Source organism: Opisthocomus hoazin, chromosome 6 (assembly GCF_030867145.1).
Source record: "Opisthocomus hoazin isolate bOpiHoa1 chromosome 6, bOpiHoa1.hap1, whole genome shotgun sequence".
NCBI classification, from domain to species: domain Eukaryota; kingdom Metazoa; phylum Chordata; class Aves; order Opisthocomiformes; family Opisthocomidae; genus Opisthocomus; species Opisthocomus hoazin.
In genome coordinates, this window is record NC_134419.1 from 25,664,177 (window position 1) to 25,690,277 (window position 26,101).

General features: G+C 39.6%; 1 protein-coding gene across 2 annotated transcripts in view; it reads right to left on the minus strand.

Annotated features, from left to right (window-relative positions):
- Positions 1 to 26,101, minus strand: part of NR5A2 (nuclear receptor subfamily 5 group A member 2) — a 99,791-nt gene that overhangs the window by 5,110 nt on the left and 68,580 nt on the right. The window lies entirely within an intron of this gene.

Here is a 26,101-nt window from a genome sequence, read left to right on the forward strand (position 1 = left end):
TTGCTTGGGAACCAGGGACATGCCCTCTGTCCAAATTTTGCTAGCTGTCTTAAGAAACTTGCCAGCAATACTTAAATTGTGATGGCTGTCCAACAAGGATCATCTGAATGTTGCGTTATCCAGAGTGAGAACTGGAAAATTCGAAGCTACTGTGCCTGGGCCCTTAGCTGTTCAAACTCATTTATGCAAAGTCTTTTTGCCAGCGTCTCTGGAGATCTTTGGGTAATCATGTTTTCAAGTGTTACACTGGACATTTTCTCCCATAAAATACAGCTGTTTATTTTTTTACATACCTACATAAAATCGCCAAGGTATTTTGTAGTGAGTGTAACCTGGTTTAAAAATTGGGTGTTCTAAGCACATTTTCATAAAGTTAAGAAAGGAACAGTAACAATTATTTGAAATAGGTTGCTTTCAGATGCAAAATGCAATCATGAATGAATTGTTAAAGAAAACAGGGACCGTGCTGGAGATTAAACTGTGTTAAACAGCAAGACAAAATGTATTATGATTTCAGAATAAGTATTTTGAACTTTTTTCCCCATTAAAAATAACTTTAAACATCAGGAAGTTTTAGAAACTTTAGATTAAAAGTGTATCTTTCTATTGCTGTCTGTCTGTTTTGAATCATGCTGCGAGATAGGATTGTCCTGACTTCTCAGAAAACTATGTTCATTCTCATTTTTGCTCTCTTTCTAAATGTTACTGCATGGAATATATTTTTATTGGCAACATCACGAAATCAATTTTTACAAAGATCAAGAAGAAACAAAATCTGAGAATTGCAAATTTTCTGTATTTTCCTACAAAAGTGGTGAATTCAATGTACGTTTCATAGAGATACATTCTGTCTTCAGCTGTGTTGGCATCATACTCCTAGTCAAAAGGAGGTGTACTATTTCATCTGTGTTACCCTCATACACAGGATCGGTGGCTTCTGGCAGTAGGTGTACTTGTGCGTTGTATAGGTGTTCCTGTACGCTCGTCAGCTATGTGGGGTGGCTTGAATTGCATGGAAATTAGAGAACTATGGGGTAAGAAGGTCTGTGTTGGGTTTTTATCCTCATCTCAGTGGGCACTTCTTTAAATACTTGTATGTGGCAACATAAGCACTGAAGTCAGATGTAAAAACAAGTCCAGCTAACACAAATAGTAAACAAAAAGTGCTTTTGGGTCTTCTACACTATGTCCAGCCTGATAATGCTTTTAATGTATTTCCTCTGCACAAATTCTTGGTATTTGTGGTGAGGCTCAGTGCTTGTAAACAAGATATTATTAGTTAACCAGTGAAAATATGTAGAATTTTCCAGTTTCTGTACTGAATCAGATACAGTCCAAATGATTACTGTTTAAGACTTCATTACAGAAGTCATCTATGAGTAGACCTCGCTGGGACTGCAATCAAAATAGTGGGGTTTTAGAGGCAACCTGATGACCAGTTATGTATTTTCGAGTGACTCTTCATGAAATAACCAAGATTTTTGTATATGACTTCTGATAAGTGTTCTCATCTCGTGCACATTAACAATAAATGCTGCAGTAAAGCACACAAGACAAATTGAACAGAGAGAGAGAAGTCGAGGGATATGTGCTGAGAGCGATGCGAGAGCTCCATTATGATGTCTCAAGCTCTCGTATAGTATTTTCTGTATTGTTAAAAAGATGTTTGCTGAACACATAGTTGCAATATAAATGATGTAGTTATTTTTGAGAGAGAGTCGCAAACTCTAGCTCTAATAAAGATGAATAATGAGAAAGGAAAACATGTGAATATTAAGTTCTTTCCAGTAGCTCCAAGCTTTGCAGGTAGAACAAGTAGTTCCATACAGTTTTTACTTCTGGTACTTAGTATTTAGCTCATAGGGATACAGATGTTATTAAAGAATAACTTTGGTTTGTAACTAGATGGTTTTCCTGTTTTGTTCTTGGTAGTTGTTATAGAACTCTGGCTAAAGGCACATGATTTAGTTTTCCAAGTATTTCCTTTTTGGTAAAGATCCTTTGAATGCTAATGAGTTAACTTGGTGAAACATCAAGTGATGCTGGTGTAAGTCCGCTGAAGGCAGTGGGGTACAGTAAGCGTGAAGTCTGCTAGTGAGTTGTAAGCACAACAGTCTTTTACACTTTCATGTACTTCTTCATTCCTGTCTGCTTTTTAGATTTGGAATGTCTCTTATCAATCTTTACATCGGTTAGTAACAATTTAAAGTACACATATTAAAGCTTAATGCAAGAAATCATTTTCCAAGGTTTAGAAGCTTGTAAATTAAATGAGTAGGAATAGGTCCCCCCCTCCCACACACACACCCTTTAAATCCTAGCAGCTAGAAAAAGTGTTTTGTGTTGCTACAGTAAGTATCAGTCTCTTATCTCTTCTACTTTATTCACTCAGGGACTAATTACCAACTTTTTACATGAAACAGCCTTACTGTGAGCTCACAGTGGGGCGCACATCTTTTTCTATCCTGATTGGAAAGTAAACCCTTAGGTCTTCTGGAATATATTATATGCTTTACAAGAAATAGCAATTGCTTTTCTGTCAAACAAAGAATTTTTGTTCTCTATAGCTTACTTTTGATGATTAAGACAAAAACAGTATTATAGTGTGTCAGGATCTGCTCTGCAGTCACAGTAAAGATCTACCAGTATTCCCAGAAATCCCCCCATTTTGATTATTTTCTACATCTGCTATAAAGCCATGCATTAAGCTGAAACTGCATACAACGTTCAGCCTGAGGAGAACACTTTTGCATATTTTCCCAAAAAATGGGTCTGGTCTTTAGAGGGGGAAAATGTTTAGGTTTCAGAGAGACTTTCTTCCTCTTATATTCCAAACATGAAATACTGAAGATTTGGTGGTCTACTAGTCTGTAGAGAGGTTCCCTTGGTCTGGGAATTTTGAAAAGAAAAATGAAACAGAATGAGAGATTTGAGTTTGAAAAATAGTAACTCCTTAGGAGCAGCGTAAATATTTCCCAAAGAAAGCTGGTTCAATTTTACTGCTCGTGCCTTTTATCAGATACTCTTTCTACATGAAGTGACGAAGAGGTGCGTGCACACAAGGCTCGGCTGCCTCTGCATTTTGCACCATTGAAAGTCCTGGTGTTGCAAGGTCAAAATAAGGTTGTGTTTAGGCTTCTCTGTGGGGAGAAATCTCTCACTTTTGTAAGGCTGGAAACAGTCATACAGATACTCCAGGTAAGAAGACTCAGTACCAAGCAGCAAGGAAAGATACAACCTGCCTCCTCAGCCCAAAGTCAGGGTTCCAGTCAGAGGCTTTGGTGTGAGCCCAATTCCCATTTGACCTTGAAGATGGAATAGGTTAATTCTGATGAAGGTTTTTCCCCCAGAATAGTTCAAAGAAGGGAGGCTACCCAGGATGGATGTGAAGTTACCAAATCTTCTGTATAAACACACCTTTTTCCTAGTTTCTTTGCCCGCTTTCTGCTAGCCTTGCAAACCCTCTGGGTTATGGGACTTAAAACACAGGTAGATTGTGACATGTGATAAAGAATTTTTTGAGGGCAAGAGTAGTAATGGTTGATAAAGCACCAATCTCTGAAAATTGCCCACAATTCTCCTTCATTGAAACTAATAGCAACAACAGCGCTTCCATATAGCACATCTGTCACAAAGGCAAATGTATGCCATTCTATAGCTCAGCCTTCTTGACAGACAAAATGCTATCATGAAGAAAGATTTATGATAAAGATAAGCTCCTTACTGCAAAATTCCCCTCAGTTTTATTACAGCAGGGTTGTGCTGAATATTGTTTACTCAGAAGTCATGGGGAAAAAAGTTTGATAGAAGTATTTGTTAATCAGTGGTAGGGCACTTTATTTAGCACTTTCCAAACCTTGCAAAACCTTTACATTATGAAAACAGAAACCACTTTTATTTTCTTAAGACTCTCAAGTCCAAACTGAATGGGTAGAAAACTTTTCCTGTCTTTAGAAGGATTCTTTTTTGGCAGTGGTTAAGCTATCTGTAGCAGGGTAACAATCGATCTTTGACTGTTTATTAGGGTCATAAAGTATTTTTCATTTTCAGTTGAACATAACATCAGGTAATGGGCACATTGTTTTGAAAATCTTGATTAAATTCTTCTATAGCAATGTATTTCATTCACATCTAAGTACTGGGCAAAATGATATGAACTTTTAAAGTGAGAATAAGATGCTTATGAGAGAACAAGCGGTAATTCTTAGCCTGAATCCTATTTCATCCCCTCAGTATTCAATCTTGAGGGACCTTTGGTTTGTTTCAGAACAACTCAGACTCAAATAAACACATTTTGTTGTTGTTTTATAGCAGTAGGCTTCTTTCTAGTTCTAATTTAAATATTGAAGCATATTTTTCTATTCCAATAACGTTATAAAATGGCAGATTCTTACTGAGAATATAATCTCGTCATGTCTCTTAAGAACCATGCTTATTGACTTTTGTGAAGAATTTTATAATTGCTTTTGCTACTGTTAGCTCTGCAATGGAAAGGCAGATATGGGGAAGTAAGCTGGATTCCTCTCGTTCTGCAACTGTGAAATTATTTTACTAAGTTTCGGTTGTTTCTTTCCTTGCAGTTCCAGTAAAGACAAAGGGCAAAGCCTAATTTGATCTCTCGAATCTTTATGACTGGAGTAATTACTGAGTCATCACTCAGGAAAATAAAGCAGCTTGACTTTCAACAGCTCAGGCTGGATTTACTGACTTGAAAGTTAAACAAACAAACAAAATCTCCACCTGCTTCTCGTCGTGGCACCCCAGGAGCCAACATCCTTATTACTTCCAAATGAGGCATACGTGATATGATGGTCATTGAAACACAATAAAACAAGATCCTGCCAGGCCTCTTTGGAGGAAAAACAGCTCACAAGTCCTGGCCCAAAGTCCACAGCCAGCTACACCCTTAAATAAAGTCCAGTGTTTCTCCCTGAGACTGGTGAGGAAAACCATGGCCAGGTACAGCTACACAGCCAGGGGTGTGGAGAACAAGTTGGGACAGCTGGTTGATGAAACTATGGCCCAGCCCAGAAGATTCTGGGACAGACCATAGGCACCAAGTCCGAAGCAGTGGTTCCACTGCTGGTGCTTCATCTTCACCATGCTTAAACTCCAGTGACACCTCACTTTCTTTCACTTTCTAAATCTTCCTCCATGCCTGGAGTTATGCGCCTGCTGATGTCCCACACTTGCTCCTGCTTTGGGTGAGCAATGCAATGTGTTGCTTGTCTCTTACTCATCTGGGACTGAGAGCAGCCTGTCTATTGCCCAAAGGCTTATTCTGTAGGTATTTTAATCCATGCTTAGCGTTCACTGATAGGATTAAGTTCCACATAAAAGAGTAGCTGCTGCTTTCTTTGAAGACATGACAGAAGAACAGGAGTTTCAACAGCACTTGCTCTGTGTCTACAAGCAAATTCTCCAAACATCTGGAGTGTCTCCCACCATGCCAGAGAGTGGTCTTAGCTTTTGCTAGCTACAGGCTGTTCTCAGAGAAAGTGTGCTCCATTCTTGGGGTTGAAGCTCTGCTGGAAAAAATAACCCTATCTGATTCAAGCCCACACTTACAGCCTGCCTTTGTAGGCTGGTGGTGAGGGAACCTCACTGGGCTGACGTGGGATTCTGGTTCCTGCTTCCAGGTTTGTTTGTGTATTTGACCTAGTGAGCACTTAAGGTAAATAACAGATCAGTCCTGGAGAAACTGTCTCAATCTAAGTCTCTCTCTTTCAGGAAAAAATTGTGTAACCACTATCCTCTGGAGCCATGGTCATATTTGTATGCTAGCACACATTGATAAACTGGGGCAGAAGCGATTTAGTGAAGGTCTCAGATAAACTGAGAAAGAACATAAGTCAAAATTCATTTTTCCTAACTCCTCACTTAATCTCATGTTGATATTATAAGTCTGGGCTAGAAATGTTTGTCTTCCGACTATTCAGTTGGAATAAGCGTAGATAAGAAAACTAGTATGTTAGTTATAATGCTATCAGCAGACTTAAAAAATATATATGCTTAAATGCAGACAAATCTACAGCCATAGCACTAGTTTATATCACGCTTACAGTTACCAGAAAAAAAGTATCATATTTGATAAAAACAGAAACTAGGCTTCTGGTAAGAGTTAAAATAAATAAAATAATAGTAAATTTATTGAACCAAATGCTTTTCTCAGTTAATTTCTGAAACATCATTTGAATCTTCACCAGCACATGAACAATGCAGGATTGTTGGTGTTTTAAGGGAACTGGCTGTCAATGTCTACAATTTGTAGGGTGTGAACAGTTTAGCATGTCACAAATATTTATGAATTTCCTGGGAGTAGTGATAGGGGCATCATACAAAATCCTTGAAGTTATGAACGGAGGCAGGAACGCTGTTGTATGCAATTTGCAATAATAGTACAGTATAATGTACAGAGCAGCGAGAAACAACCTATTATTTAGCTGAGAAGAAGATTAATGTTTAGAAAAAAGGAATGAAAATTTTAGGAAGATTTGCTTTTGTCTAGAAAATAATCACTTTGGTTTTTCGTAGGCATTTGCAACTTTTGTGAATGATTGGATTTGTTGCACTCATGAGAAGCTTGCACGTTATCTATCCTTTCTCTTTCTGTCCCTCTCCTACTACTCAAGAAGTACTTTTTAAAATAGGAATAATGGACCAGATTAATCTCAGATGTATTTCTACTGCCACCACTGGAACTATACCAAAGGATGATACAGTCCTAAAAGAAGAAATATAAATATTTTCTGGAAAAATATTGAATATAAATGTCTACTGAGGTTAAAACACAGAAGTGCAGCTGCCACTGAAACCCTTTTGAGTAGCAGGCTGTATCCTTTTATAAAGCCCATCTGTCTCTGCAGAGTATAAAAAATGCATGATCATAAAAAGCAGTACTCCTTAGGGGAAAAATCTCTCTGTACTAATCTTGTAGTCACTTTACAAAACAGTTTTTAATCCCAAATTTGCATTTGATTTTCACTCAGGAACTTTTGTGGTTTTTGCAAAGTTTTCTTATTCCATTAGAATAAGATACGAGGTACAGTTTGTTCAGGTGGCAAGTCCAGACTATGAATAAACCAACGTTATCATATGAAAGAGAATTAAACAGGCAGATCCAAGTGGGGATATATTAAGCCAAATTTAAGCTCCAGTAGTTGAATTTAGCCTCTACTAGATGTCTGGTTTGCCTCAGGATATATTCAGCTTTCCAGCTAATCGACTGAGGAAAACTGCCGCAGGTATGATAAAATTTACAAGAGAGCTCAGTCGAATAGCTCTTGTTATAAATACTAGCTTAAAGGCATTCTTCTGGTCTTTTGGATCAGGACTGTATTTGCATTTAATTATTATATTTCAAACTTTTTTTGAACTTGGTTAACAATATTAGACCAGCCAGTTACATCATTATAGTGGTTTGCAGATAAGGGTAGAACTTCAAGCCACTTTTTTATTACATGGTGAATTTTGTTTGGCTTTATCCTTTTGTTGAGAACCAAAGTCCCACAGAGGCAAAAATTATTACAATACTTTCACTTTAGAAAAAGGAAATATAGTTAAATGAAGGTGTTTTAGTGATATGCTGATCTAAGAGGTACAATACTATGACTTTCTGTCAGTGTAATTGACAATTCAGAGTTTTAAGTCTTTTGCACTATTTTGAGACAACAGTGTGAAACAATCAAACAATCATCTTTCAGACATACTTATTTCAAAAACCTATTCTTCCTCTTTTTTGAGACTTTTAGAGACATGATTTTACTAGTTTTGTGTGCCAATATTCACACTAACAGGGTTTTTTTCACTCGACTAAGTTGTATCAGTGGAAGCCAATTCTAGTTTAGAAAGAACATGGAAAAGATAGTCACCTCTACCCGTGTAAGATATGGGAAGTGGAAATCAGTAAAAGAACTATTTTCTTATATAGTTGTGCTGAAATAGTATAAAGCATTCATTTAATTGCTCAGTGCTGAAAGCACTAGAGTAGAATTGCAGTAGAAACAAAAATGTGACTCCTATTAGCCAAACATTTGAATTTTACTATTATTATTTAGTAGAGTTAGACTCTACTTTGGGCAGCTACAATTATTTACGATGTAAATATAACTGCAGACAGCTCACGACCATTCATGGTACATTGAAGCCATTGCCTCTCAGATGTGGTTTCAATTCCCTATCAAATTCACATTGACAAAATATGTGCTGGCTTAGATGGAAAGTGCTGATGAGTTTGGTCCTGTCATACACGTGTGTGTCTCAGTCATCAGATCATTGCCGTGCCTGACTGCAACGGCCCATGGATTTGCTGAAACGCAATGCACCATGCACTGGTGCTCCTCGCTGAGTGACAACAGAGCCGGCGGCCCTGGGACAGGGCTTCTGCCCCATGCCCCTGACTGGCCCAGGCTGCCAGGTCTCCTGCTAGGTGGTGGGAAACAGAAACACTTTGTTCTCCTGTACTCTGTCTTGCTTTCATGGACAGTAAACGCAACAAAGGTAAGTCATTTTCTGCTGCAGTATTTCAAAGCATATTGTTTTTGACATTGCCTGTTAATCTGAGTGGAAGTTGCAAATTTCATTTTTTACTGTGACGTAGGTCTGCGCTTAGTTGTGGAAGTGCTTTGGCAAATGAGAGTGACAGAAGCCCAAATGGGGACATCTGCAGCTACACTGGCACTCTGCAAGTGTCAGTGCTGGCATGCATGAAACACTGAAGAGGCACCCAGATGTGTATTAGCCTTTGGTCTCTTTTCCCAAAGACTTTGATGTCTATACAACTGTTCTTTGTCTGCCTTGCTTACCCTTTTAAATCTACCAATATGAAAGCTAAAGAAGAGCCCACCTGAAAGTCCCTCTGGCAACGTGGTTACTCATGAGTTAAACAGATAGGGTAGAGAAGAGTGGAACAGAGGACATACTCTTACACTTGCATTTCAAATATGAGTCTCTTCGAAGAGAGTTTTATTTCTCAGCTGCCTCTGATTTCTTGACAAGAAGCCCTGATCAGAAAGGACTGGAGGCTCTCAGATAAAGTAGTGCCTCAGCACATTTTTAAGGTTTCAATTGCTCAGCAAGGAATGGGAGAAATAAGTCAGGTAAACTCCAGATTTGTGCTCACTGCTCAGCTCAGATGCAAATGTTTGGTTAGATATGTATGAGATGTTTCCATAGACAATGTAGTCATAGATTTAACATGAGGAGTGTGAATTAATGGGCTCCAGTTCCCCATTAGTCTCTGGCTGGATCTGCCCCTAACGCAGTGCCAAAAAAGGCATGTTCCCTGCACAAGAGCAGAGGTACTTTTTGGTCCTCTGATGCCACATGCCAGATGAAGGAAGCAAGTGCACTTCTGGCACTGCGCAGTGTCTGCTGTGATGGTCTGCAGAGAGGCTGGGGAGCTTCAGGGAGCTCAGCCTCCTGCAGACTGAGGTTTGCACTTTTCCTGCTCTGGCCAAGCTCACCCCACCAGTGACATACCTGCCCTCAGGATCCCGGCAAAGCTCTGCTGAGTCCCTTGATGCTTTATTGAATTAGACTGTGGATTTTGCCATTATTGCTTAGGATCTGGAAGGATCTTTTAATTCTAGATCCACCTCCACCTAAATCAGCACTCATTGGATTAAGGTCTGTTCTAGCTAAATCTCACTGCACTCTTCAAGGCAGGGGTGATTCCCCACCTGTAGGTGTTTTTTTACAGACAGGACTGTGAATTGTCATTTAGAATGAAATTTCTGTTCTGTTCTTCATTTTATGGTAAAAGTTAAATGAGTTAGTACTATGAAAAGTGTAAAAGCAATTCGGATTTCTTTAAAGGTTAATTTTCCTGAAGGTTATATCCAGGCCAAGAAATAGTGATTTCCCATAACCTTGTGGCCAGAGCAGACAGTGGGATATGCATTTGGCAGGATGCAGTTCATGTGAGTACACATGTGCATGCTCATGCCTTAGTTTTATGGAAATGCACAGGCTTTCAAATCTAAGGTATTCAGCAACAAGGAGTGCAGTTGTAGCTGTAAATCACCATAGTATCAAAATGCCGAAGTACCCACGAACTCCTGCAGCAGAACTGCCCGCCTGCCCTGCAGGGACTCCTACCCAATTGCTGGAGAAACGTCCTGAAAAGCCAAATGCTGCGGACGTTTTGAAGGTAGTACGCTCACATGTTTACTGTTGTTCATGCCATTCTTCATTTACATTCACTAATTGGAAGTTAGTGTGTTCCCAGAGACAAATAAATATATTCAAACCAAAAATTATACCTTTTTTACCAAACTGTGTGTTGAAAAGCAACTCGGTGCTTTTCCTAGTGCACGGTCCTGGGAGCGCTTCTGAGTCTGTGGTAACACTGTAGTACCTCTTTCACCTCTATTCTGTCTGTGTGTTTGACACAGAGATTATCAGTCTGTTCACCTTAATCTAAGTCAGCTTACTTTGACTAGTAAAATACAGACCAGTTCAGCAAAAGTTAACACAATTCTTACCACTTCTGTCCAACCAAACCTGATGAAATTACAGTTAAGCACAGCCCAGCAATACTTTATTTATTTTGATATTAATTTCTTGTGTCAGCTTTAGATTTAAAAAAATACGCAGATCCCAGCACAGAAAAGACAAATCAAGCCTGACACCTGGAAAACAAAAAATCACAGACTGGAAAAACTTGACATAGAATCCAGTGGTGTCAGAAATCCTAGATATTTGATGTTTCAAATTCAGGCATTCTTCATTTAGACCAAAATAACAGACGTTTATAGTGTACCTTACTGCTGGTGACTGTTTAACAGCTAGGTACTCTCACAGCATGGTACTCTTTATGTGCACAGTAATGAAAGTTCGCTATTGATTTTTCTGTAGCTGCTTGTAAGTATTATAGTTGATACATCAATAGAAAAGGAAAGCACAGTGTTTCACAGGAGGCAGAAAATCAGAGAATACATGATGCTGTGACAGTAAATCATGGCATAATCTCAAGAATTGATAGATGGTTACTGCTAACTTGAAACCCATGGCTTTCTCTGAAAAGACTAGCCTATAATCGCCCAATATGTTCTAACAGACTGACTGCCCGTAATAGTGGTAAAGGACACAACACGATGTTTCATCTTCAGAATAATGGTTTCCATGAGCCAGCTTGTTTTGTTGTGGTGGAAATTTGGTTTGTGTGTTACTGCAGAAGGAGAGGCACAGTGTGCTTTGAATGCCAGCTAGACGAATACTTAAAGGTTGTAGGAAATTATTTTTTTTTTCAGAAAAGGGCCATGGAAAGTTTTTGTTTAAAAAAATGAGGAAGAGAAGTTGTCATTAATTTTTAACTTGCAAAAGTCTGCAGTTAGTTGAAAAGGAAACACAAAAGCGCTTATTATTCTTGAGATCAAAATATTGGAGCTGTTTTGTCAAGAAAGGCAAATGCAGAGAAAATACGTTTACCACAGCTATTTCCAGTTCCACAGCATCCTGAAAGGGAGCCAAAGGCACGTAAGTATTTGAAAGCTCTTTTAAGTGTGTGCTTCTCTCTGCCTCATTTTTGAGGGGCACAGCAATCTCTGAATTTTACAGTATGCCTAGTGAATTTTTGGCAGGAATGTTCTTAATTGCTTTGTTCCCTGTTTACTCCCTGGCTTATCTCTGGTAGTTTTATCTATGTTTTTAATTAATTGTGAGGGTCTTTTTTTCCTGTCTCAAAATAGAAAGGGAGAAGGAAATACAGGTAAGAGCTGGCCAGCTGGAGCACAGTCTGCAGTCTGGATGACACCGTTCCCACAGTAACCTCTTAGCAATGTTGCTTTCTGAAAAAATATTTTTCAGTGTGCAGTGTTGTTTTCCAGCACTTCTTTAGGGGATGTGAGTCTGATGCCTGTCCTTTCCAACCTTGCTGGTGACTCCATTCTCTAAAGCCAGATGTCTACCAGAAGAGATGGACTTCAACAAGAGGAAAGGATTTTCTCAAGCTACTCACCCATCCGGCCTGCCTCAGACTGGGCTTGAAGAACAGTCTAAAACATTTCCTCTGCTTAGGCTATGGGTTTTCCCCCAGTGAAAGACTGGATAATATTGTCTGTCTTGTCCTGAGCAGTTCACTGGTATATATATATATAACAATTTTTGGTGCTGGGAGAAAGGAAAGATGCTGTTGTAGTGTCATTCCCCATTCTGATGTTACAATCTTTCTCTTTCTTGAGATGAGACTTTCCTTCATCTGGCAAGCAGAGGTGTTGTGCACTATTTTTGTAATACACATCAAACCCTCCCAGTACTGGAAATGATGTTAAATGTAGGATTTTCCTTATTAATCTTTGAATAATCTTATAGGAAAGAAGTCTTAAAACATCCTTAGGAGGATGGCCATATGCAGATCAAACTTTTGCAAGCCACATGGTATGTTTTGGGACTTACTGTTTCAGTTTGTCCCATGCTTCGATGACTGTGCAGAGGACCAGAGCAATGCTGGGAAATGCTGCTCGGAGAGGTTCATTCAATCTTGGTAGCAGCTTTGCCAGAGCCTAAGCAGTTGAAATTTTCACCCCCTTCCCCTTTCCTGGCAGCAGAAGTCGTCAGTACACACTCCAAGCCATGAGCTTGGGAAAGAGTGTTTCTGCACAGTCCCCTTTTGCCTCCCAATTCATGATCACAGCTGTGTGCAAGTTTGTTTCCGAATTTTCCTTGATTGTTTTTTTCCTGTTTGCTTCTATTTCCTCCTCCTCCACCTCTGGCTTGGCTTTGATCACAGTTCCATGGTTGCTCTTTCCTTCCTGGCCTTTTCCCCCTGTTTTCTTGACACCTTTCCTATCTCAAGCCCTCTGGTCTCTCTCTGTTCCTCTAATCCACATCATTGCTGTCCCTCATTTTCATTGACCACTGCTGCTCTGCCCAGATATCCTCTTCTCTGCTACTCCTCCCATTATTCTTGCAGATCCCTTTTTTCCCCCAGCCCCCTGTTTAATTCTCCTTCCAGTTCTTTTCATTGCTTCTTTACAGTATTTCATTTCTCTATTTTAACTCCTTCAGAGACAGCCATTGCTTTCGTTTCTTTTCTAGTGTCCAATCTTGCATAAGGAGCACAGGGATAAGAGAAAGAGGGGATTTTGGCATAGCCTGCAGTGCATCTCCAATAAATGTCCGACAGTCACCCATGTGTAGACATTCAGGTAAGAGCCTCTGCAATGTGTGTTTTCAACTAGAAATATATGAGGAGCAGTTTTTAGTCTATACATTCTAGTTTGAAAAGTGTTTAATAAGTTGTCTGTTACAACTGCAAAGTGAATTTAGCCATTATATTCCTTTAGCATGTTCCTCACTCAGTGAAACATTTAAGAACATGTTCAGATTAAGGCTATAGGATGGTCTTACTGTCTCCAAGATTAAGGATATTCATTCATTTATCTATACCTTAATATATAGCCATTTATTCCCGTGTTATGCTGGGAAACTTGGTTAACAGAAGTAGCCATTGATGTTAAACACTTCTGCCAATAGGAGCTAAAAAAATTCTATGTAATCCCATACTTCCTGTTACATATGTAATACATCAAACTTGCACTTTAAGCATCTAAAACGTGTATTAAAAATGGGACAGAAATTGTAGAAGTATTCCAAAAGTAGAGAGAAGTATAAATGTGGGTTATGTGCAGGTAATTTCCCCCCCCCTTACAGGAGCTGTTTAAAAGCCATACTTACTAGTATTCAATAAACATATTAGAGAGGGAAAAAATGCAGAGCACACTGATTGGGTTATTCTGAAATCCCCACTGTCTCCACACAAAGGCAGCAGTACAGAATACAAATATTGCTTGATACCCATGTTTCTAATTACTTGCGAGATTTGTATCTAGCAAATATATGACCTAATTTTCTCTCAAACATCTAATCCTATTGTTATTTCAAAACCTTGTAATATATGCATTTTAGAAAAAAACAACATGAAAAGAAAAAGTACTTGCTGAAGATGGTTAATCTTTTTTTCCATGGCTTGCAGCTGTCAGACAAGCAGAGAACATAGACCAGTAATGATTAGATTGGATCAAATTCATGCCTTGAATAATGCCATTGTACTCAACAGTTATATGAAGGATGAATTTGCAACATTCATTGCATTTTATGAAATAAAATTGTGACAAATCAACAGTGATTACCAAATTTCCTCTATAATTTAGTGTAGTTTATTCAAAAAACTCAATCAGCCACGAAACAGAAGGAGTTCTCTGGAATTCCTGCAAGAGGTTTATCATTCATGACTCTTACTCCTAAGGCTGAGCCGAACAATTAAATATGTCTTTATTTAAAATACTAGTTTAATTCTTAACTACTGATTATCAGTGTCTGTATTTTATTTTTTCCTATATTATGTGGGTTTTTTTCACAAAAATAATTGATTAGCAATTTCTTTAGGGTGGATACTTGTAAGATAGACACTGTATTACTTTTCTTTCATACTGCCTGCACTATGTGTGGAACCTGCATGGGAGGCTGGACTAAAACCTGTCAGCTCACTGAAAAAGTGTTCTCAGGAGCAAAGCATTGTTTGTCAAAGTCATCACTCCATACATCATCATTTAGCATCCATAAGAAATTTAAGGACTGATTTTTAATTGTTTGGCTTTGCTACAGGTTTTGACAGATAAAGTGAAGGGAATATGCCTTTGCTTTTGTTTCTCTGTAAAGAAATCAGAAAAAGCAGAGAAATAAAAGAACAGCGCAAAAGAAAATCCACTTTGTCCTGCATGTACTAAAATTCCCTTCTAAAAATAGTCTCTCAAAAGATGAATATTCAAAATTTTGCAAAGTTTTTGACCCTAATATAAAAATAGAGCAAGGAACTACTTTCATGTTGAGTATTTGTAAAAGAAAGGATCAAATTTTCTCAAAATCTATTAAAGATATTTAAAATCAGATTCCTTTTAGCAAGGATCTTTGTTACGGTATCTGTTGATATTTCAAACATTGTTTCAATTTAGTTGTACCTTACATAGTATCTTTAATACTCTGGATTTCACCACTATTTACGAAGATAGATAACTGTTGTTTCAATTAACCAGACAAGGTAGTTGAGACATCGTTTAAGAGACTTGAAAGCTCCATAGTCGGTAATGGAGTCACAAGCAGAATTAGAAACAAGGGTTGATTTCTCTGTTGGGCAATGCTGGCTCCATGAAAGGAGAATATTCCTCATGAGATGATTCTGAAATGAGGTTTTGTCCATATTCATTTGCTTTACTTTCCTGGAGGATTAAAGTGGAAAAGTGGAATAGCTCTTCTAGTGGCAGAGTTGAGTAAGCCTGGCTGCTTTGCTTGAGACCCAGAGAAGAGTTAAATGTTCCAGGAGCCAAATGGCTATTTAATCGTTCTCCTGGTCCTCATCACCTGTAATAAGAGATTTATCCCTAGTTTCCAAGGTGATGTGGGACATGCAGCAGCAAGGGACTATGTAAGATTGCTGGCAACTACTCACATTAGATGTTATCAAATTCGTACTTGGCAAATGGAGAAAAGTTTTTTAAAACTGTGAAATTAGCAGACTTATGATAAATTTAAACTCCTTGCCTATGAAATTTACTTTGACTTATTTGGGTACAAGAAACAGCCTATATGATCATTGTCATTACCTCCCTCAGCCTTGCGCTCAACGCAAGCCATAGATCTCCTCCAGCACTTGGACATCAAGTCTGTAACTTTTGAATGAGCTGTATCCTAATAATTTATAGAAATGGTCATCTTGATTTCAGATTTCAAGAAACAGCCTCTATTATACCCAGAGGTGAGGTCTTCCAAGAGACGGGGATCTTCACCTTCAAATTTGTCTGTGTCTAATATAATTAATGCCAAACTAATATTACATAGATAATCCTGCCAATATATTCTCATTACCTTCCATGGGATGTGCACAGTAGCAATTGTGTAGTAGATTAGGCTTTTAACAAATACCATGTTGCCTCATCATATGAAGTCTCAATTACCACAGCATTTCTTCCTTTGGCTTTGGCAAATGGTGCTGCCAAGATACCCGTCCAAGCTCATTGCTTCACTATCTTTTTGCATCTTCCCTTTTCCCTGGTACATCAGACGTGTTCACTTTCAAGGTCTTGTAGCTGTTCCTTCCTTACCTGTCATCAGTCACGCAAGCATCAGAAGGTCATTTCCTGACTCTGACTTGCTCACAATGCCATCTCCATTTCCCAGTCACCACCTTTCCAGACCAAGTACTTTTCTGCTTTCTCCACTTTGACTGTCAGGCTTAATATGCCAGATCTCTTTACCCACCTTCTTCATATTCCCTCTCAAAACTTTTTGCTGCAACATTTGAGACAAGCCTGGACTGTAGGTGTGCTGGAATTGTGCCTGTCATCCTTGCATTGCCTGCCAGGCAACACCTGCTCATTGTCACATATGTAGATTGTATACTTTAAAGGAGCATATTAAAATATCACCTACCATTAAGGATTCCTAATCATAAAATTAGGAAATGTTACTAAGTTTGTCACAGTGAAAGTATGGTCTTAGCTAGATGTCTCATTCTGCTTTCTCTGGCTTCACTCCCAGTCTATCTGCAGATGAGACGTTAATTTCAAAAAGTCTATTTTGAAATACTGTTAGTACAGCAAAAAATAATCAAGGGTCAAAGGGGGCAAATATTTTGTCAGAAATTAGTAAGTGGAAAAATGTACTTAAATCTTGTTTTTATCTATTAGTCAGCTGACAGCTAATAATAAATTATATTCAGTCCCTCCCTTGTTATAAATACATATTGATTAGTTTTAAACTCTGAACTTCAGAATGAGTTATATCTGGTTGTTGCTAAACTGCTCTCTTCAGTAAGAAGAAAAATCCCCAACACCTATTATACTGCATTTAATTAAGACAAGCATCAGCTTTATGTACCATTATTTGCTTCTGCCAAGTCTCTATGGTATAAATATTGAGCAGTCACATCTCCGGAATACTAATCAATCCTTCCTGAATTCCAAATGATTACATAAAATTTAGGAAATGTTTCTTTGCCAGTGTCATCCTCCGATGCTTACTGTAGTTAGACATCAAGGTGGAGATATAAGCCTAGGTTTGACAAGTGTGCAGTAAGTATTTTGCTAAATCCAAATTTAATGTGGGGAAGCCTGAAAGCCCTGGCTGAATGCCAATCGTACAGAACCCCTCAACTGCTCACTTACTGCTGTTCACCAGGTGTGATCTCACAAGTACACTTGGGTAACAGAATGGATGAATATAAGAAAACTGCCAATGGATTTAATGAAACCACCTTGTGATAACAGCCCAGTTATAAAAGTGTAGTATAAATAACATGTATATAAAAAAACAGGTGTAAAAGAGTTGTATATTTCCAAACTACCCTAAGTGAAACCGGCTAGAGTGACCATTTTGAAGATGACTACATTAAACCCTAGGTATTGTTTGTCACTGCAAGTAAGAAGTGAACACATTTCTGACTACAAGTCCTTCCCTGGATGAGTGCTCCATTACCGGCTTCCATTGGCTCACCAAGGAAGACTGTCATGTGATACTTTTCACTTCAAATTCACAGCACCTACTTCAGATCCTGGGGCTGACAGTGCTATGTGAAGATAAAGTAGTGCTTTCTGTGAGTTTCTCAGTATCCTCCCCTCCCAAAGAGTTACCAGGCCTGCTTTACAGGAAGGAGAACAGAATCCCTGAAAACTACAAATGGCTCACACCTACCCCATATGGGCATGAGAATGGCCGTGCTGGCACTCTGGATCATCTAGACCACTGTCCCGTCTTTGACAGTGTCTAGGAGCAGATGCCCTGGGGAACAGTGTAAGAAGAAGAAAAGCGTGGAGCAATACCGTCCAGGAGCAGTCGCTCAGGCTCCAGCATCTGGAGGTTAGCAACAGCCAGAAGAAGCGGGTTTTGTATTGCATAGCTTTCAATGGATTTTCCTTCCGTTAATTTCTCCAGATAACTTTGGTAACCACAAAAACTTTCAGCATCCTCTACATCTTGGAGCAAGGAGTGCCAGCGCTGCATAACATGCTAAGTTGAAGAATGAACTCTTGTGTTTTGAGCCAATCACCTCCTAGTCTGAGACTAAAATATCAGAATGATGGGGAGAAGAATCTTTATCGCTAATTCTTGTTCTTAAGTTCTCAGGTTTCATGGACTGTGCTTTGAAGAACTAGTGCAGTCTTTTTAAACAGAAGAGTGTAAAAGGCTGATCCATATTTGTTGAAAGTACAATGTGATTATTGGGAAGGCTGAATAAAGATCTACATGCCAAAATTTGCTAGGTTATGCCTTATGTCTGTGTTACACTTAGGTGTCTATAATCCTGCATGGATTGGTTCTTGTTTAATTTTCCAGTCTGGTTACCTGTTTTTCTTTTGGTCTGATAAAACCTCCTGCCTCACTAATTCTTTCATTCCATTCTCCTATTCTTTTTGTTTGTGTGCCCTTAAGCATCATAAATACTACCAAAATTTAATCCATATTCCTCGTTATATTATTTCCAGTTGATGCTTATACACTTATTTTCCTATCTGCATACATGAGATTCCAAACTAAACCCTCAGCAAAAACTGTCGAAGTGAAAATATGGGCCCCATGTTTCATCATTGTTTGCTGCTGTGTTTTTCTTCTCTTTTCTGTATATTTAGATTGCATGCTCACTGAGGCCCAGATTCTGGCTACTCTGTAAATCTAATAGACCAGTGATGTTACATAATGCATACTAAAAAGTGCAACAGCTAATCTGACGTGGTTTTTTTCAGCTCCAGAATGTTGCATAACGGCATTGATGTGAGTTACTGGAACCAGGTGAAATGGAGCACAGGCAGGCTTTGTGCTGCTGCACCTTGGGTGCACGTTTGCTGGAGGCTCTTCTTCTAGCCCTGTGAGTAACGAGGGTAGAGTCTGCCTTGAAAATGCTTTGTTTCAGCCTGTTCCATCTGCATGAAGAACTTAACAGGCAGGTTTCTTTTCTAAAAGTGGAAATGGTGGAGCACAGTACCTCCAATCCTTCCTCCTATCTCAGCCTTTAGGGAGGCTAAAAGAAAGGAAAGATGAATTTGTTAATATTTCTCTTATTCAACAGAAACGGGAATGGAGTGTTGCAGGTCCAGAAGGATTTCTGCTGAACCCTTAAGTAAGGCTGTGATTTGTTTGAAAACTGAGGGGTTTTTTATTTGTTTGGGTGTTTTTTTGTTGTTTAAGTAAGAGTCTGTTGTTTGCCATCCACAGTGATTAAATGTTTACCATTTCTACAGGACCCTCTTGTCTCATGTTAAGTGAGATGTAAGATCAATAGCAGCTTTGCAATTATTTGTCCATTGATAAAGCCTTCACTTCTCAAATGAAGTACATTTATCCGTGTCCTGACAATGATAAGGGAGCAGTACCAGTCAGCCCCTGCCTAGTCTAGCATTTAGCTCCACAGGCAGACAAGTGCCTGGACATGGGTCAAATGATGTCTAACTTTCTTCCTATTGGCATTTCACTTTATGAACAGCTCTGATGGAAGGTTTGACAAATCATCCTTGCTAAGTTCAGATAATAAAACCTAGCATGACAAATGGGAAGTTTTGATAAAGAGAAAACAACGGCTGATTTCAGGTTAAGTGACCAGTCTGTAAGGCTACCGGATGGTATCTGTTGTGTCAGAAAATGATAGAAAGTATCCCATGGAAGGCACTCATTTGGTTCTTCAAACATCATTTACATTTAGTCATTTAGTAAATTTAACTGCAGAAAAAATGATCTGAACGGCATTCTGTGGTAGGAAGCAAATCAAAGAAACAGTGAGACACATTTTGCTTCCAATAAAAACAGTGCTAAATTCTCACTGGCTTTAGCAAGGTCAAGATTTCACCCCAGTGGAACAGGCCAATCTACTTCAGCCCCAGAATTAGAGAATTCAACAGCACATGTGAGTGTTTCTTTTTTTTTAATTTCTAATTGATTTATGACAAGGAAAGGAGGGAGTTTCCAAACTAATGTCAAATTTGGTAATGAAAATTCAAAAAGGCTGATAAACTGACACATTTGCTTTTTCTATCTGTAGTTATCTTGATTCAAACCAGCAACTATTAAAGACAAAGAAACCATTTGTATTTATTTTTAGGCCTACTTTTTGATTATGTGGTCTGTGGGCTATACTGCTTATATGCTATAGAAAAATTAGGTGTATTATGACCCTGGGAATAGGGCAAAGAAATTGCGTTATCCTGAATTTGGCTAGCTTTGGGAAAGCCAGATATATTTATTCTCTTTTAATAGTAAATTTGATAAGCAGTTTTGCAACATTCTCAGATGTGCTCTTTCCATGTTTTGGACATGAGTTCATTAAGTAGTGTTAAAAGTAGGTTTTGCACTCAAGTCTGTTGAATCACAGAATCACAGAATAGTAGGGGTTGGAAGGGACCTCTGTGGGTCATCTAGTCCAACCCCCCTGCCGAAGCAGGGTCACCCTGAGCAGCCTGCACAGGACCACGTCCAAGCGGGTCTTGAATATCTCCAGAGAAGGAGACTCCACAACCTCCCTGGGCAGCCTGTTCCAGTGCTCTGTCACCCTCAGAGGGAAGTTGTTCCTCCTCATGTTCAGACGGAACTTCCTGTGCCTCAGTTTGTGCCCATTGCATTCGAAGATTTTCTGCGTAGATGAAGGGAGAGCCGTGGATGTTGTCTACCTTGACGTCAGCAAGGCTTTCGACACTGTCTCCCATAACATCCTCCTAGGGAAGCTCAGGAAGTGTGGGCTGGATGAGTGGTCAGTGAGATGGATAGAGAACTGGCTGAATGGCAGAGCTCAGAGGGTTGTCATCAGCGGTGCTGAGTCTAGTTGGAGGCCTGTAACGAGTGGTGTCCCCCAGGGGTCAGTACTGGGCCCAGTCTTTTTTAACTTCTTCATCAATGACCTGGATGAAGAGTTAGAATGTACCCTCAGCAAGTTTGCTGATGACACCAAACTGGGAGGAGTGGTGGATACACCAGAAGGCTGTGCTGCCATTCAGCGTGACCTGGACAGGCTGGAGAGTTGGGCAGAGAGGAACCTGATGAGGTTCAACAAGGGCAAATGCAGGGTCCTGCACCTGGGGAGGAACAACCCCATGCATCAGTACAGGCTTGGGGCGGACCTGCTGGAATGCAGCTTTGCAGAGAGGGACCTGGGTGTCCTGGTGGACGACAGGTTGACCATGAGTTAGCAGTGTGCCCTGGCTGCCAAGGAGGCCAATGGGATCCTGGGATGCATTAGGAGGAGTGTGGCCAGCAGGTCGAGGGAGGTTCTCCTTCCCCTCTACTCTGCCCTAGTGAGACCCCATCTGGAGTACTGTGTCCAGTTCTGGGCTCCCCAGTTCAAGAAAGATGAGGAGCTGCTGGAGAGTGTCCAGCAGAGGGCTACGAGGATGGTGAGGGGACTGGAGCATCTCTCCTACGAGGAGAGGCTGAAGGAGTGGGGCTTGTTTAGCCTGAAGAAGAAAAGGCTGCGAGGGGACCTAATATATACTTACAAATATCTGAAGGGTGGGTGTCAGGAGGATGGGGCCAGACTCTTTTCAGTGGTGCCCAGCGACAGGACAAGGGGCAATGGGCACAAATTGAAGCAGAGGAAGTTTCGTCTGAACATGAGGAAGAACTTCTTCCCTCTGAGGGTGACGGAGCCTTGGAACAGGCTGCCCAGGGAGGTTGTGGAGTCTCCTTCTCTGGAGATATTCAAGACCCGCCTGGACGTGGTCCTGTGCAGTCTGCTGTAGGTGACCGTGCTTCAGCAGGAGGATTGGACTAGATGACCCACAGAGGTCCCTTCCAACCCCTACCATTCTGTGTGATTCTGTAACTGTGTGATTACAGTTGCTGTGTTTTCATGGCTCTGTCTTGGTCCTTTTTGCTTGAAAGAAACCTGTCAAATGCACCTAAGCAGCCAAGAAAATCCAGGTTTGCATCTCTCTTGAGCTACTGATTTTTTTTATCCACATTATCTTCAAAATGTGCACAAAAAAAATGGCTGATATATCTGAGTTAAATTGTGGTTTGGTACGTTGGTTACCTTCACTGTCTTAGTTGGAATTAAGGGGAGAATACCTCTACCTGTGAAACCGTAGGAACGATGCCCCAGAAAACAGGCATGTTTTGGGTTTTGCGAATATGATATGAACCTCAGTGAAAGGTTGGCATGGATAATTGCTGTCAGGATTGGTGTCCTTATCTATTTCAAAGCAAGCTAATAGCTCAAGATAATTGAAATGGAAATGGATAACAGAAATAGCTATTTCTAGGCTACCTAAACAGAAGACTTCTTTCAAATAAATCACGCTGGTAGATGAATTGCTCCTTTGCAATAAAATGCTTTGGCTTCAGAAGTCCAGCTCATCTTCAAATAAAACATTCAATCAGCGTCTGGTGTATCGTTTGCAGCAAAGACAGATGTAGGTACAGAATTGAGATGTCACCATCAGAGATCAAGTAGCGGAAGAAGGGACTAGAGGATGGCTTAGCAGTTATAGCAGGCTACACAACAAAAATATGGTAGGCAATTTTGATTACAAGACCTGTTTCTGTATGCTTTACTGTGATCTCAGATGTCAATTAGACTGGTTGATTTGTGTAATGCTGTTCTGGTGTGCAGTGAGAGTGGAAAGCAGCATACGTTTGTTTATATGAAGTGAGGAGGTACGCAGTGAGGGAACTGCCACAGAGGACCAACTCACGGAAAGATTGTGATTCTTTACGGGAACCCTGACTGACTAGTGTAGTAGATGTGTAGATCATGTAAGCGGATCAGAGTAATGTGATGGAGTTTAAATTTAGTCCAAACTTCTTATGTCTTGACAGAGTAATTGATTTACCACTGATGGTGTGGTGAAGCTGTGAAGGAAGGGGTCTTTGCTGGTGGTTTAATGTCCTTATGAGTCAAGGCCCTTGTTAATCTAAAATACAGCTGGGTCTGAACCATGTACAAGATTGTGATGATTGTGCTGGTTGTAAGGACTGATTTGTTCTCTGACTTTTTAACTTGTGGGAGGACAAGAGCTGAAGGGCTGATTCAGCTGAACTGGTTATCTCATGAGAAGAGTAGTCCAGGTGTGATGGACTTGCTTCTCTCCAGAGATTGGCAGTCACTGGACTGAAGGAAGGCATGAAGAACCATTGGGGTAGACAGATAGACAATCACTGAAGTATGAAGATCTATGGACATGAAAGAATACTACCCAGCTGTAAAGGCATTTGTTTTTTATAACTGATGGAGGGAATCTAAAAGTTATGTAACTCTACATATATTAATACCATATAGAACTAAACTAAAGAGATGTCACACTTAAGAAAATAGTTACCAAACTGTTCTGGCTTACTGAATAATTGCTGAGTCAACTGTACCATTATGTACTTGGCAGTGTTGGTCAGATGGGCCCTGACAGACTTGGACCCACTGGAGAAAGGAACTGAGCTCCCATGCCTGGGTGTATCACTCACTGGAGTAGGTGTATGCAGTATGACTGCACGAAGAGTTGTGCACTGCTAGCCACAAAGGCTACAATAAATATGCATCTGTCTAAACTTCAACAGCATCTTTAATGCTATCATCAATCAAAAGCATTTTCCTGTATAAACCCTTTGGAATCTTTGACGAGTAGATAACAAACAATTACCTCTCTCATTTAAAATCTAGCAAGCAAAACTGGTATGATTTGTGTTTTGAAAAAATGCAGTTAATGTTTTGCATTTTGAACATTGTTTAACTGTTAGCTTACTAAGATAATTACTGCTGAAATGTTAGGAAAAAAGGCAGAGACAAAGTTCTTTGCCCTGAAGGAGATTGCCATCTTGTGAAGAGACAGACAATATTGTACAACCGTGAATAACAAACAGCTTTACAAGGCAGACTCGTATCTGTATGGTTATAAAAAACAAACAGCTTCTTCTCAATAAATTAAATCTGTGGATTATTGACTTTGTATTGCCTTTGAGAGGGTTTATATTAGGCATTTATTTTTCAACCAAGCACTATACTAAAGGAAAATAGCATAAGGTTTTATTAGTTTGGTTAACACTGTGGCATGAACATCCTTAGAAATGTAAAAAGGCTGGTATGTCTTGAAGTGCTTTTTGTTCCATTATACATTACAGGGCCAGATTTTCAACAAGAGCCAGCTGAGGTTTTTGAAATTATTTTTTTTTGTAAAGTGATATATTGTTGGCATTGAGACCAATTTTCTGTTGAGATGCCTAAGAGATGTAGATACATGTCAAATGCTCCTAGATACTTAGATACAATAATTACTCACAGTTATTTATGTAGAATGATGCTTAGCTAGTTTTAACAGCCCTGCTGAATGCCTATCAGTATGGTTAGGCACTTCAGTGTCTTCAAAAACCTGACTCACTTTTCGGATGTGAGGCATCTTATAAAGTTGAGGCAGACTGTTCATACTGCTGGGCACAAACTTAAGTAATGAGTTGGAAAGGGTATCTGTGTTTTCCATTTCAGTTTCATCATCATGCTCATTAAATATTTGCCTCAGTCCTGTGGGTCAAGTGGTAACATCTTTACATTTTACTCTTTGCAGAATAACATCTAGCTTTAACTATTAGCAAATGAATTCTGCAGTATGCTAAATAATGATCTAATCATTTTCAAAGGTGTTAAACTTTTCCTAGCTACGTCACTTTTATATGCAAGTGATATCACTACAAGGCTCCTATTGCAGCAGAATTAGCTCTTTTTATAGTAGCATAAATGAGAGAAACACTGGATAACCTGGCTTGGTACAAGCTTGCAAGGTATTCCTACCCATCTGCTTCAGAAATTGAGCACACTGCTTGGCAGAATTAGAAGAGCTAAAGGTGTAAGAACAATTCCTAAATCAATGCGAAGTACTAGAAGAGCCAATGAAAGCAATCAAACAAAAAGACCACCTAAGCGGAAGAATTTTCCAAATGCACTTCACTTATTCATCTACTTTAAAATATCACTGAACTGAGATGAATTCTCTAAATATTTTGTCAGAGGAAAGCTACCGTCTCTTTAGACATTTCTGTGCCACTGTATAAAGACTGAAAAACCTACTTATTAGGTATTAGGAAATCTGAATCCTTGTTATTCACCAGATTACTTCATAAAACACAATTTCTGCTTACTTTTCCTTCTCTGAATCTAAGACATGGAAAGCAACAAAGCCCTGAATACAAAATGTTAATAGTTACTAGGGAAATCTATCATCTCTTCCTTGGATTCAGAATGTATATATTTCGTAACAGTCAATTCTGTCAGCATCATTTTAATTTTTAAAATACTTCTGATTTTTTTTTCTACATATTCTGAGTCTTATACCTCTGAAGTATTGATCTTTTATGCTCCCTGTATATAAAGAGAACTTCATCTAAAATTTTTGAAAGCAGGTTAAAATTCTATAAATACCACAGAAGGACATATTTAAGACAGTAATTGATGCTTTACAGTGTAACAAAAACTGTTCCTTCTAGTCTAAATGCAATTGTATTATAATAATTTATTTGTAGAATTTTATTCCTTTACAGAAGATCTTTTTATAAACGCAAAAACTAAATGTCTTGGTTTCGGCTGCTGCGGCAACAAAAGCGCCACGCGGCTGCCCTTCCCCCCGCCGGCGTGCGGAGGAGAATGAAAAGAAAGAGGCAGAAACTGGTGGGTCGGGATAAGGGCAGTTTAACAGAACAGCAAACAGAGGGAAACAGGAACAACAACGGTACAAATAAGGAGAAAACACAACAATGAACCGCACGACCCAGACAGCCGCCCTCCCGAACAGCACCGGCGCCGCGTCCCCCCAAGCCGCGAGTCCCTTTCCGCCGCGCCGCCCCCCCCCCACACCGGAACCCAGCGTGACGTCACATGGTATGGAATACCTGGCTCTGTTTGGCCAGGTGGGGTCAGCCCCCACCCCCCGGCTGTGCCCCTTCCTGGAGTCCGGTGAAAATTAACCCTGTCCTGGCCAAACCCAGGACACTAAAGAAAAACATTACTAAATGTCACCACTGCTATTTCTTTCACTGTTGTGCTTGGCTCAACTGCTCACTCTCTCTGTAGACAAAATACCTTTTGAGTAAAACAGGAGTTTTGGCTGTGGAGATACGGCTGGATCTGACCTTATTTATGTTTTTA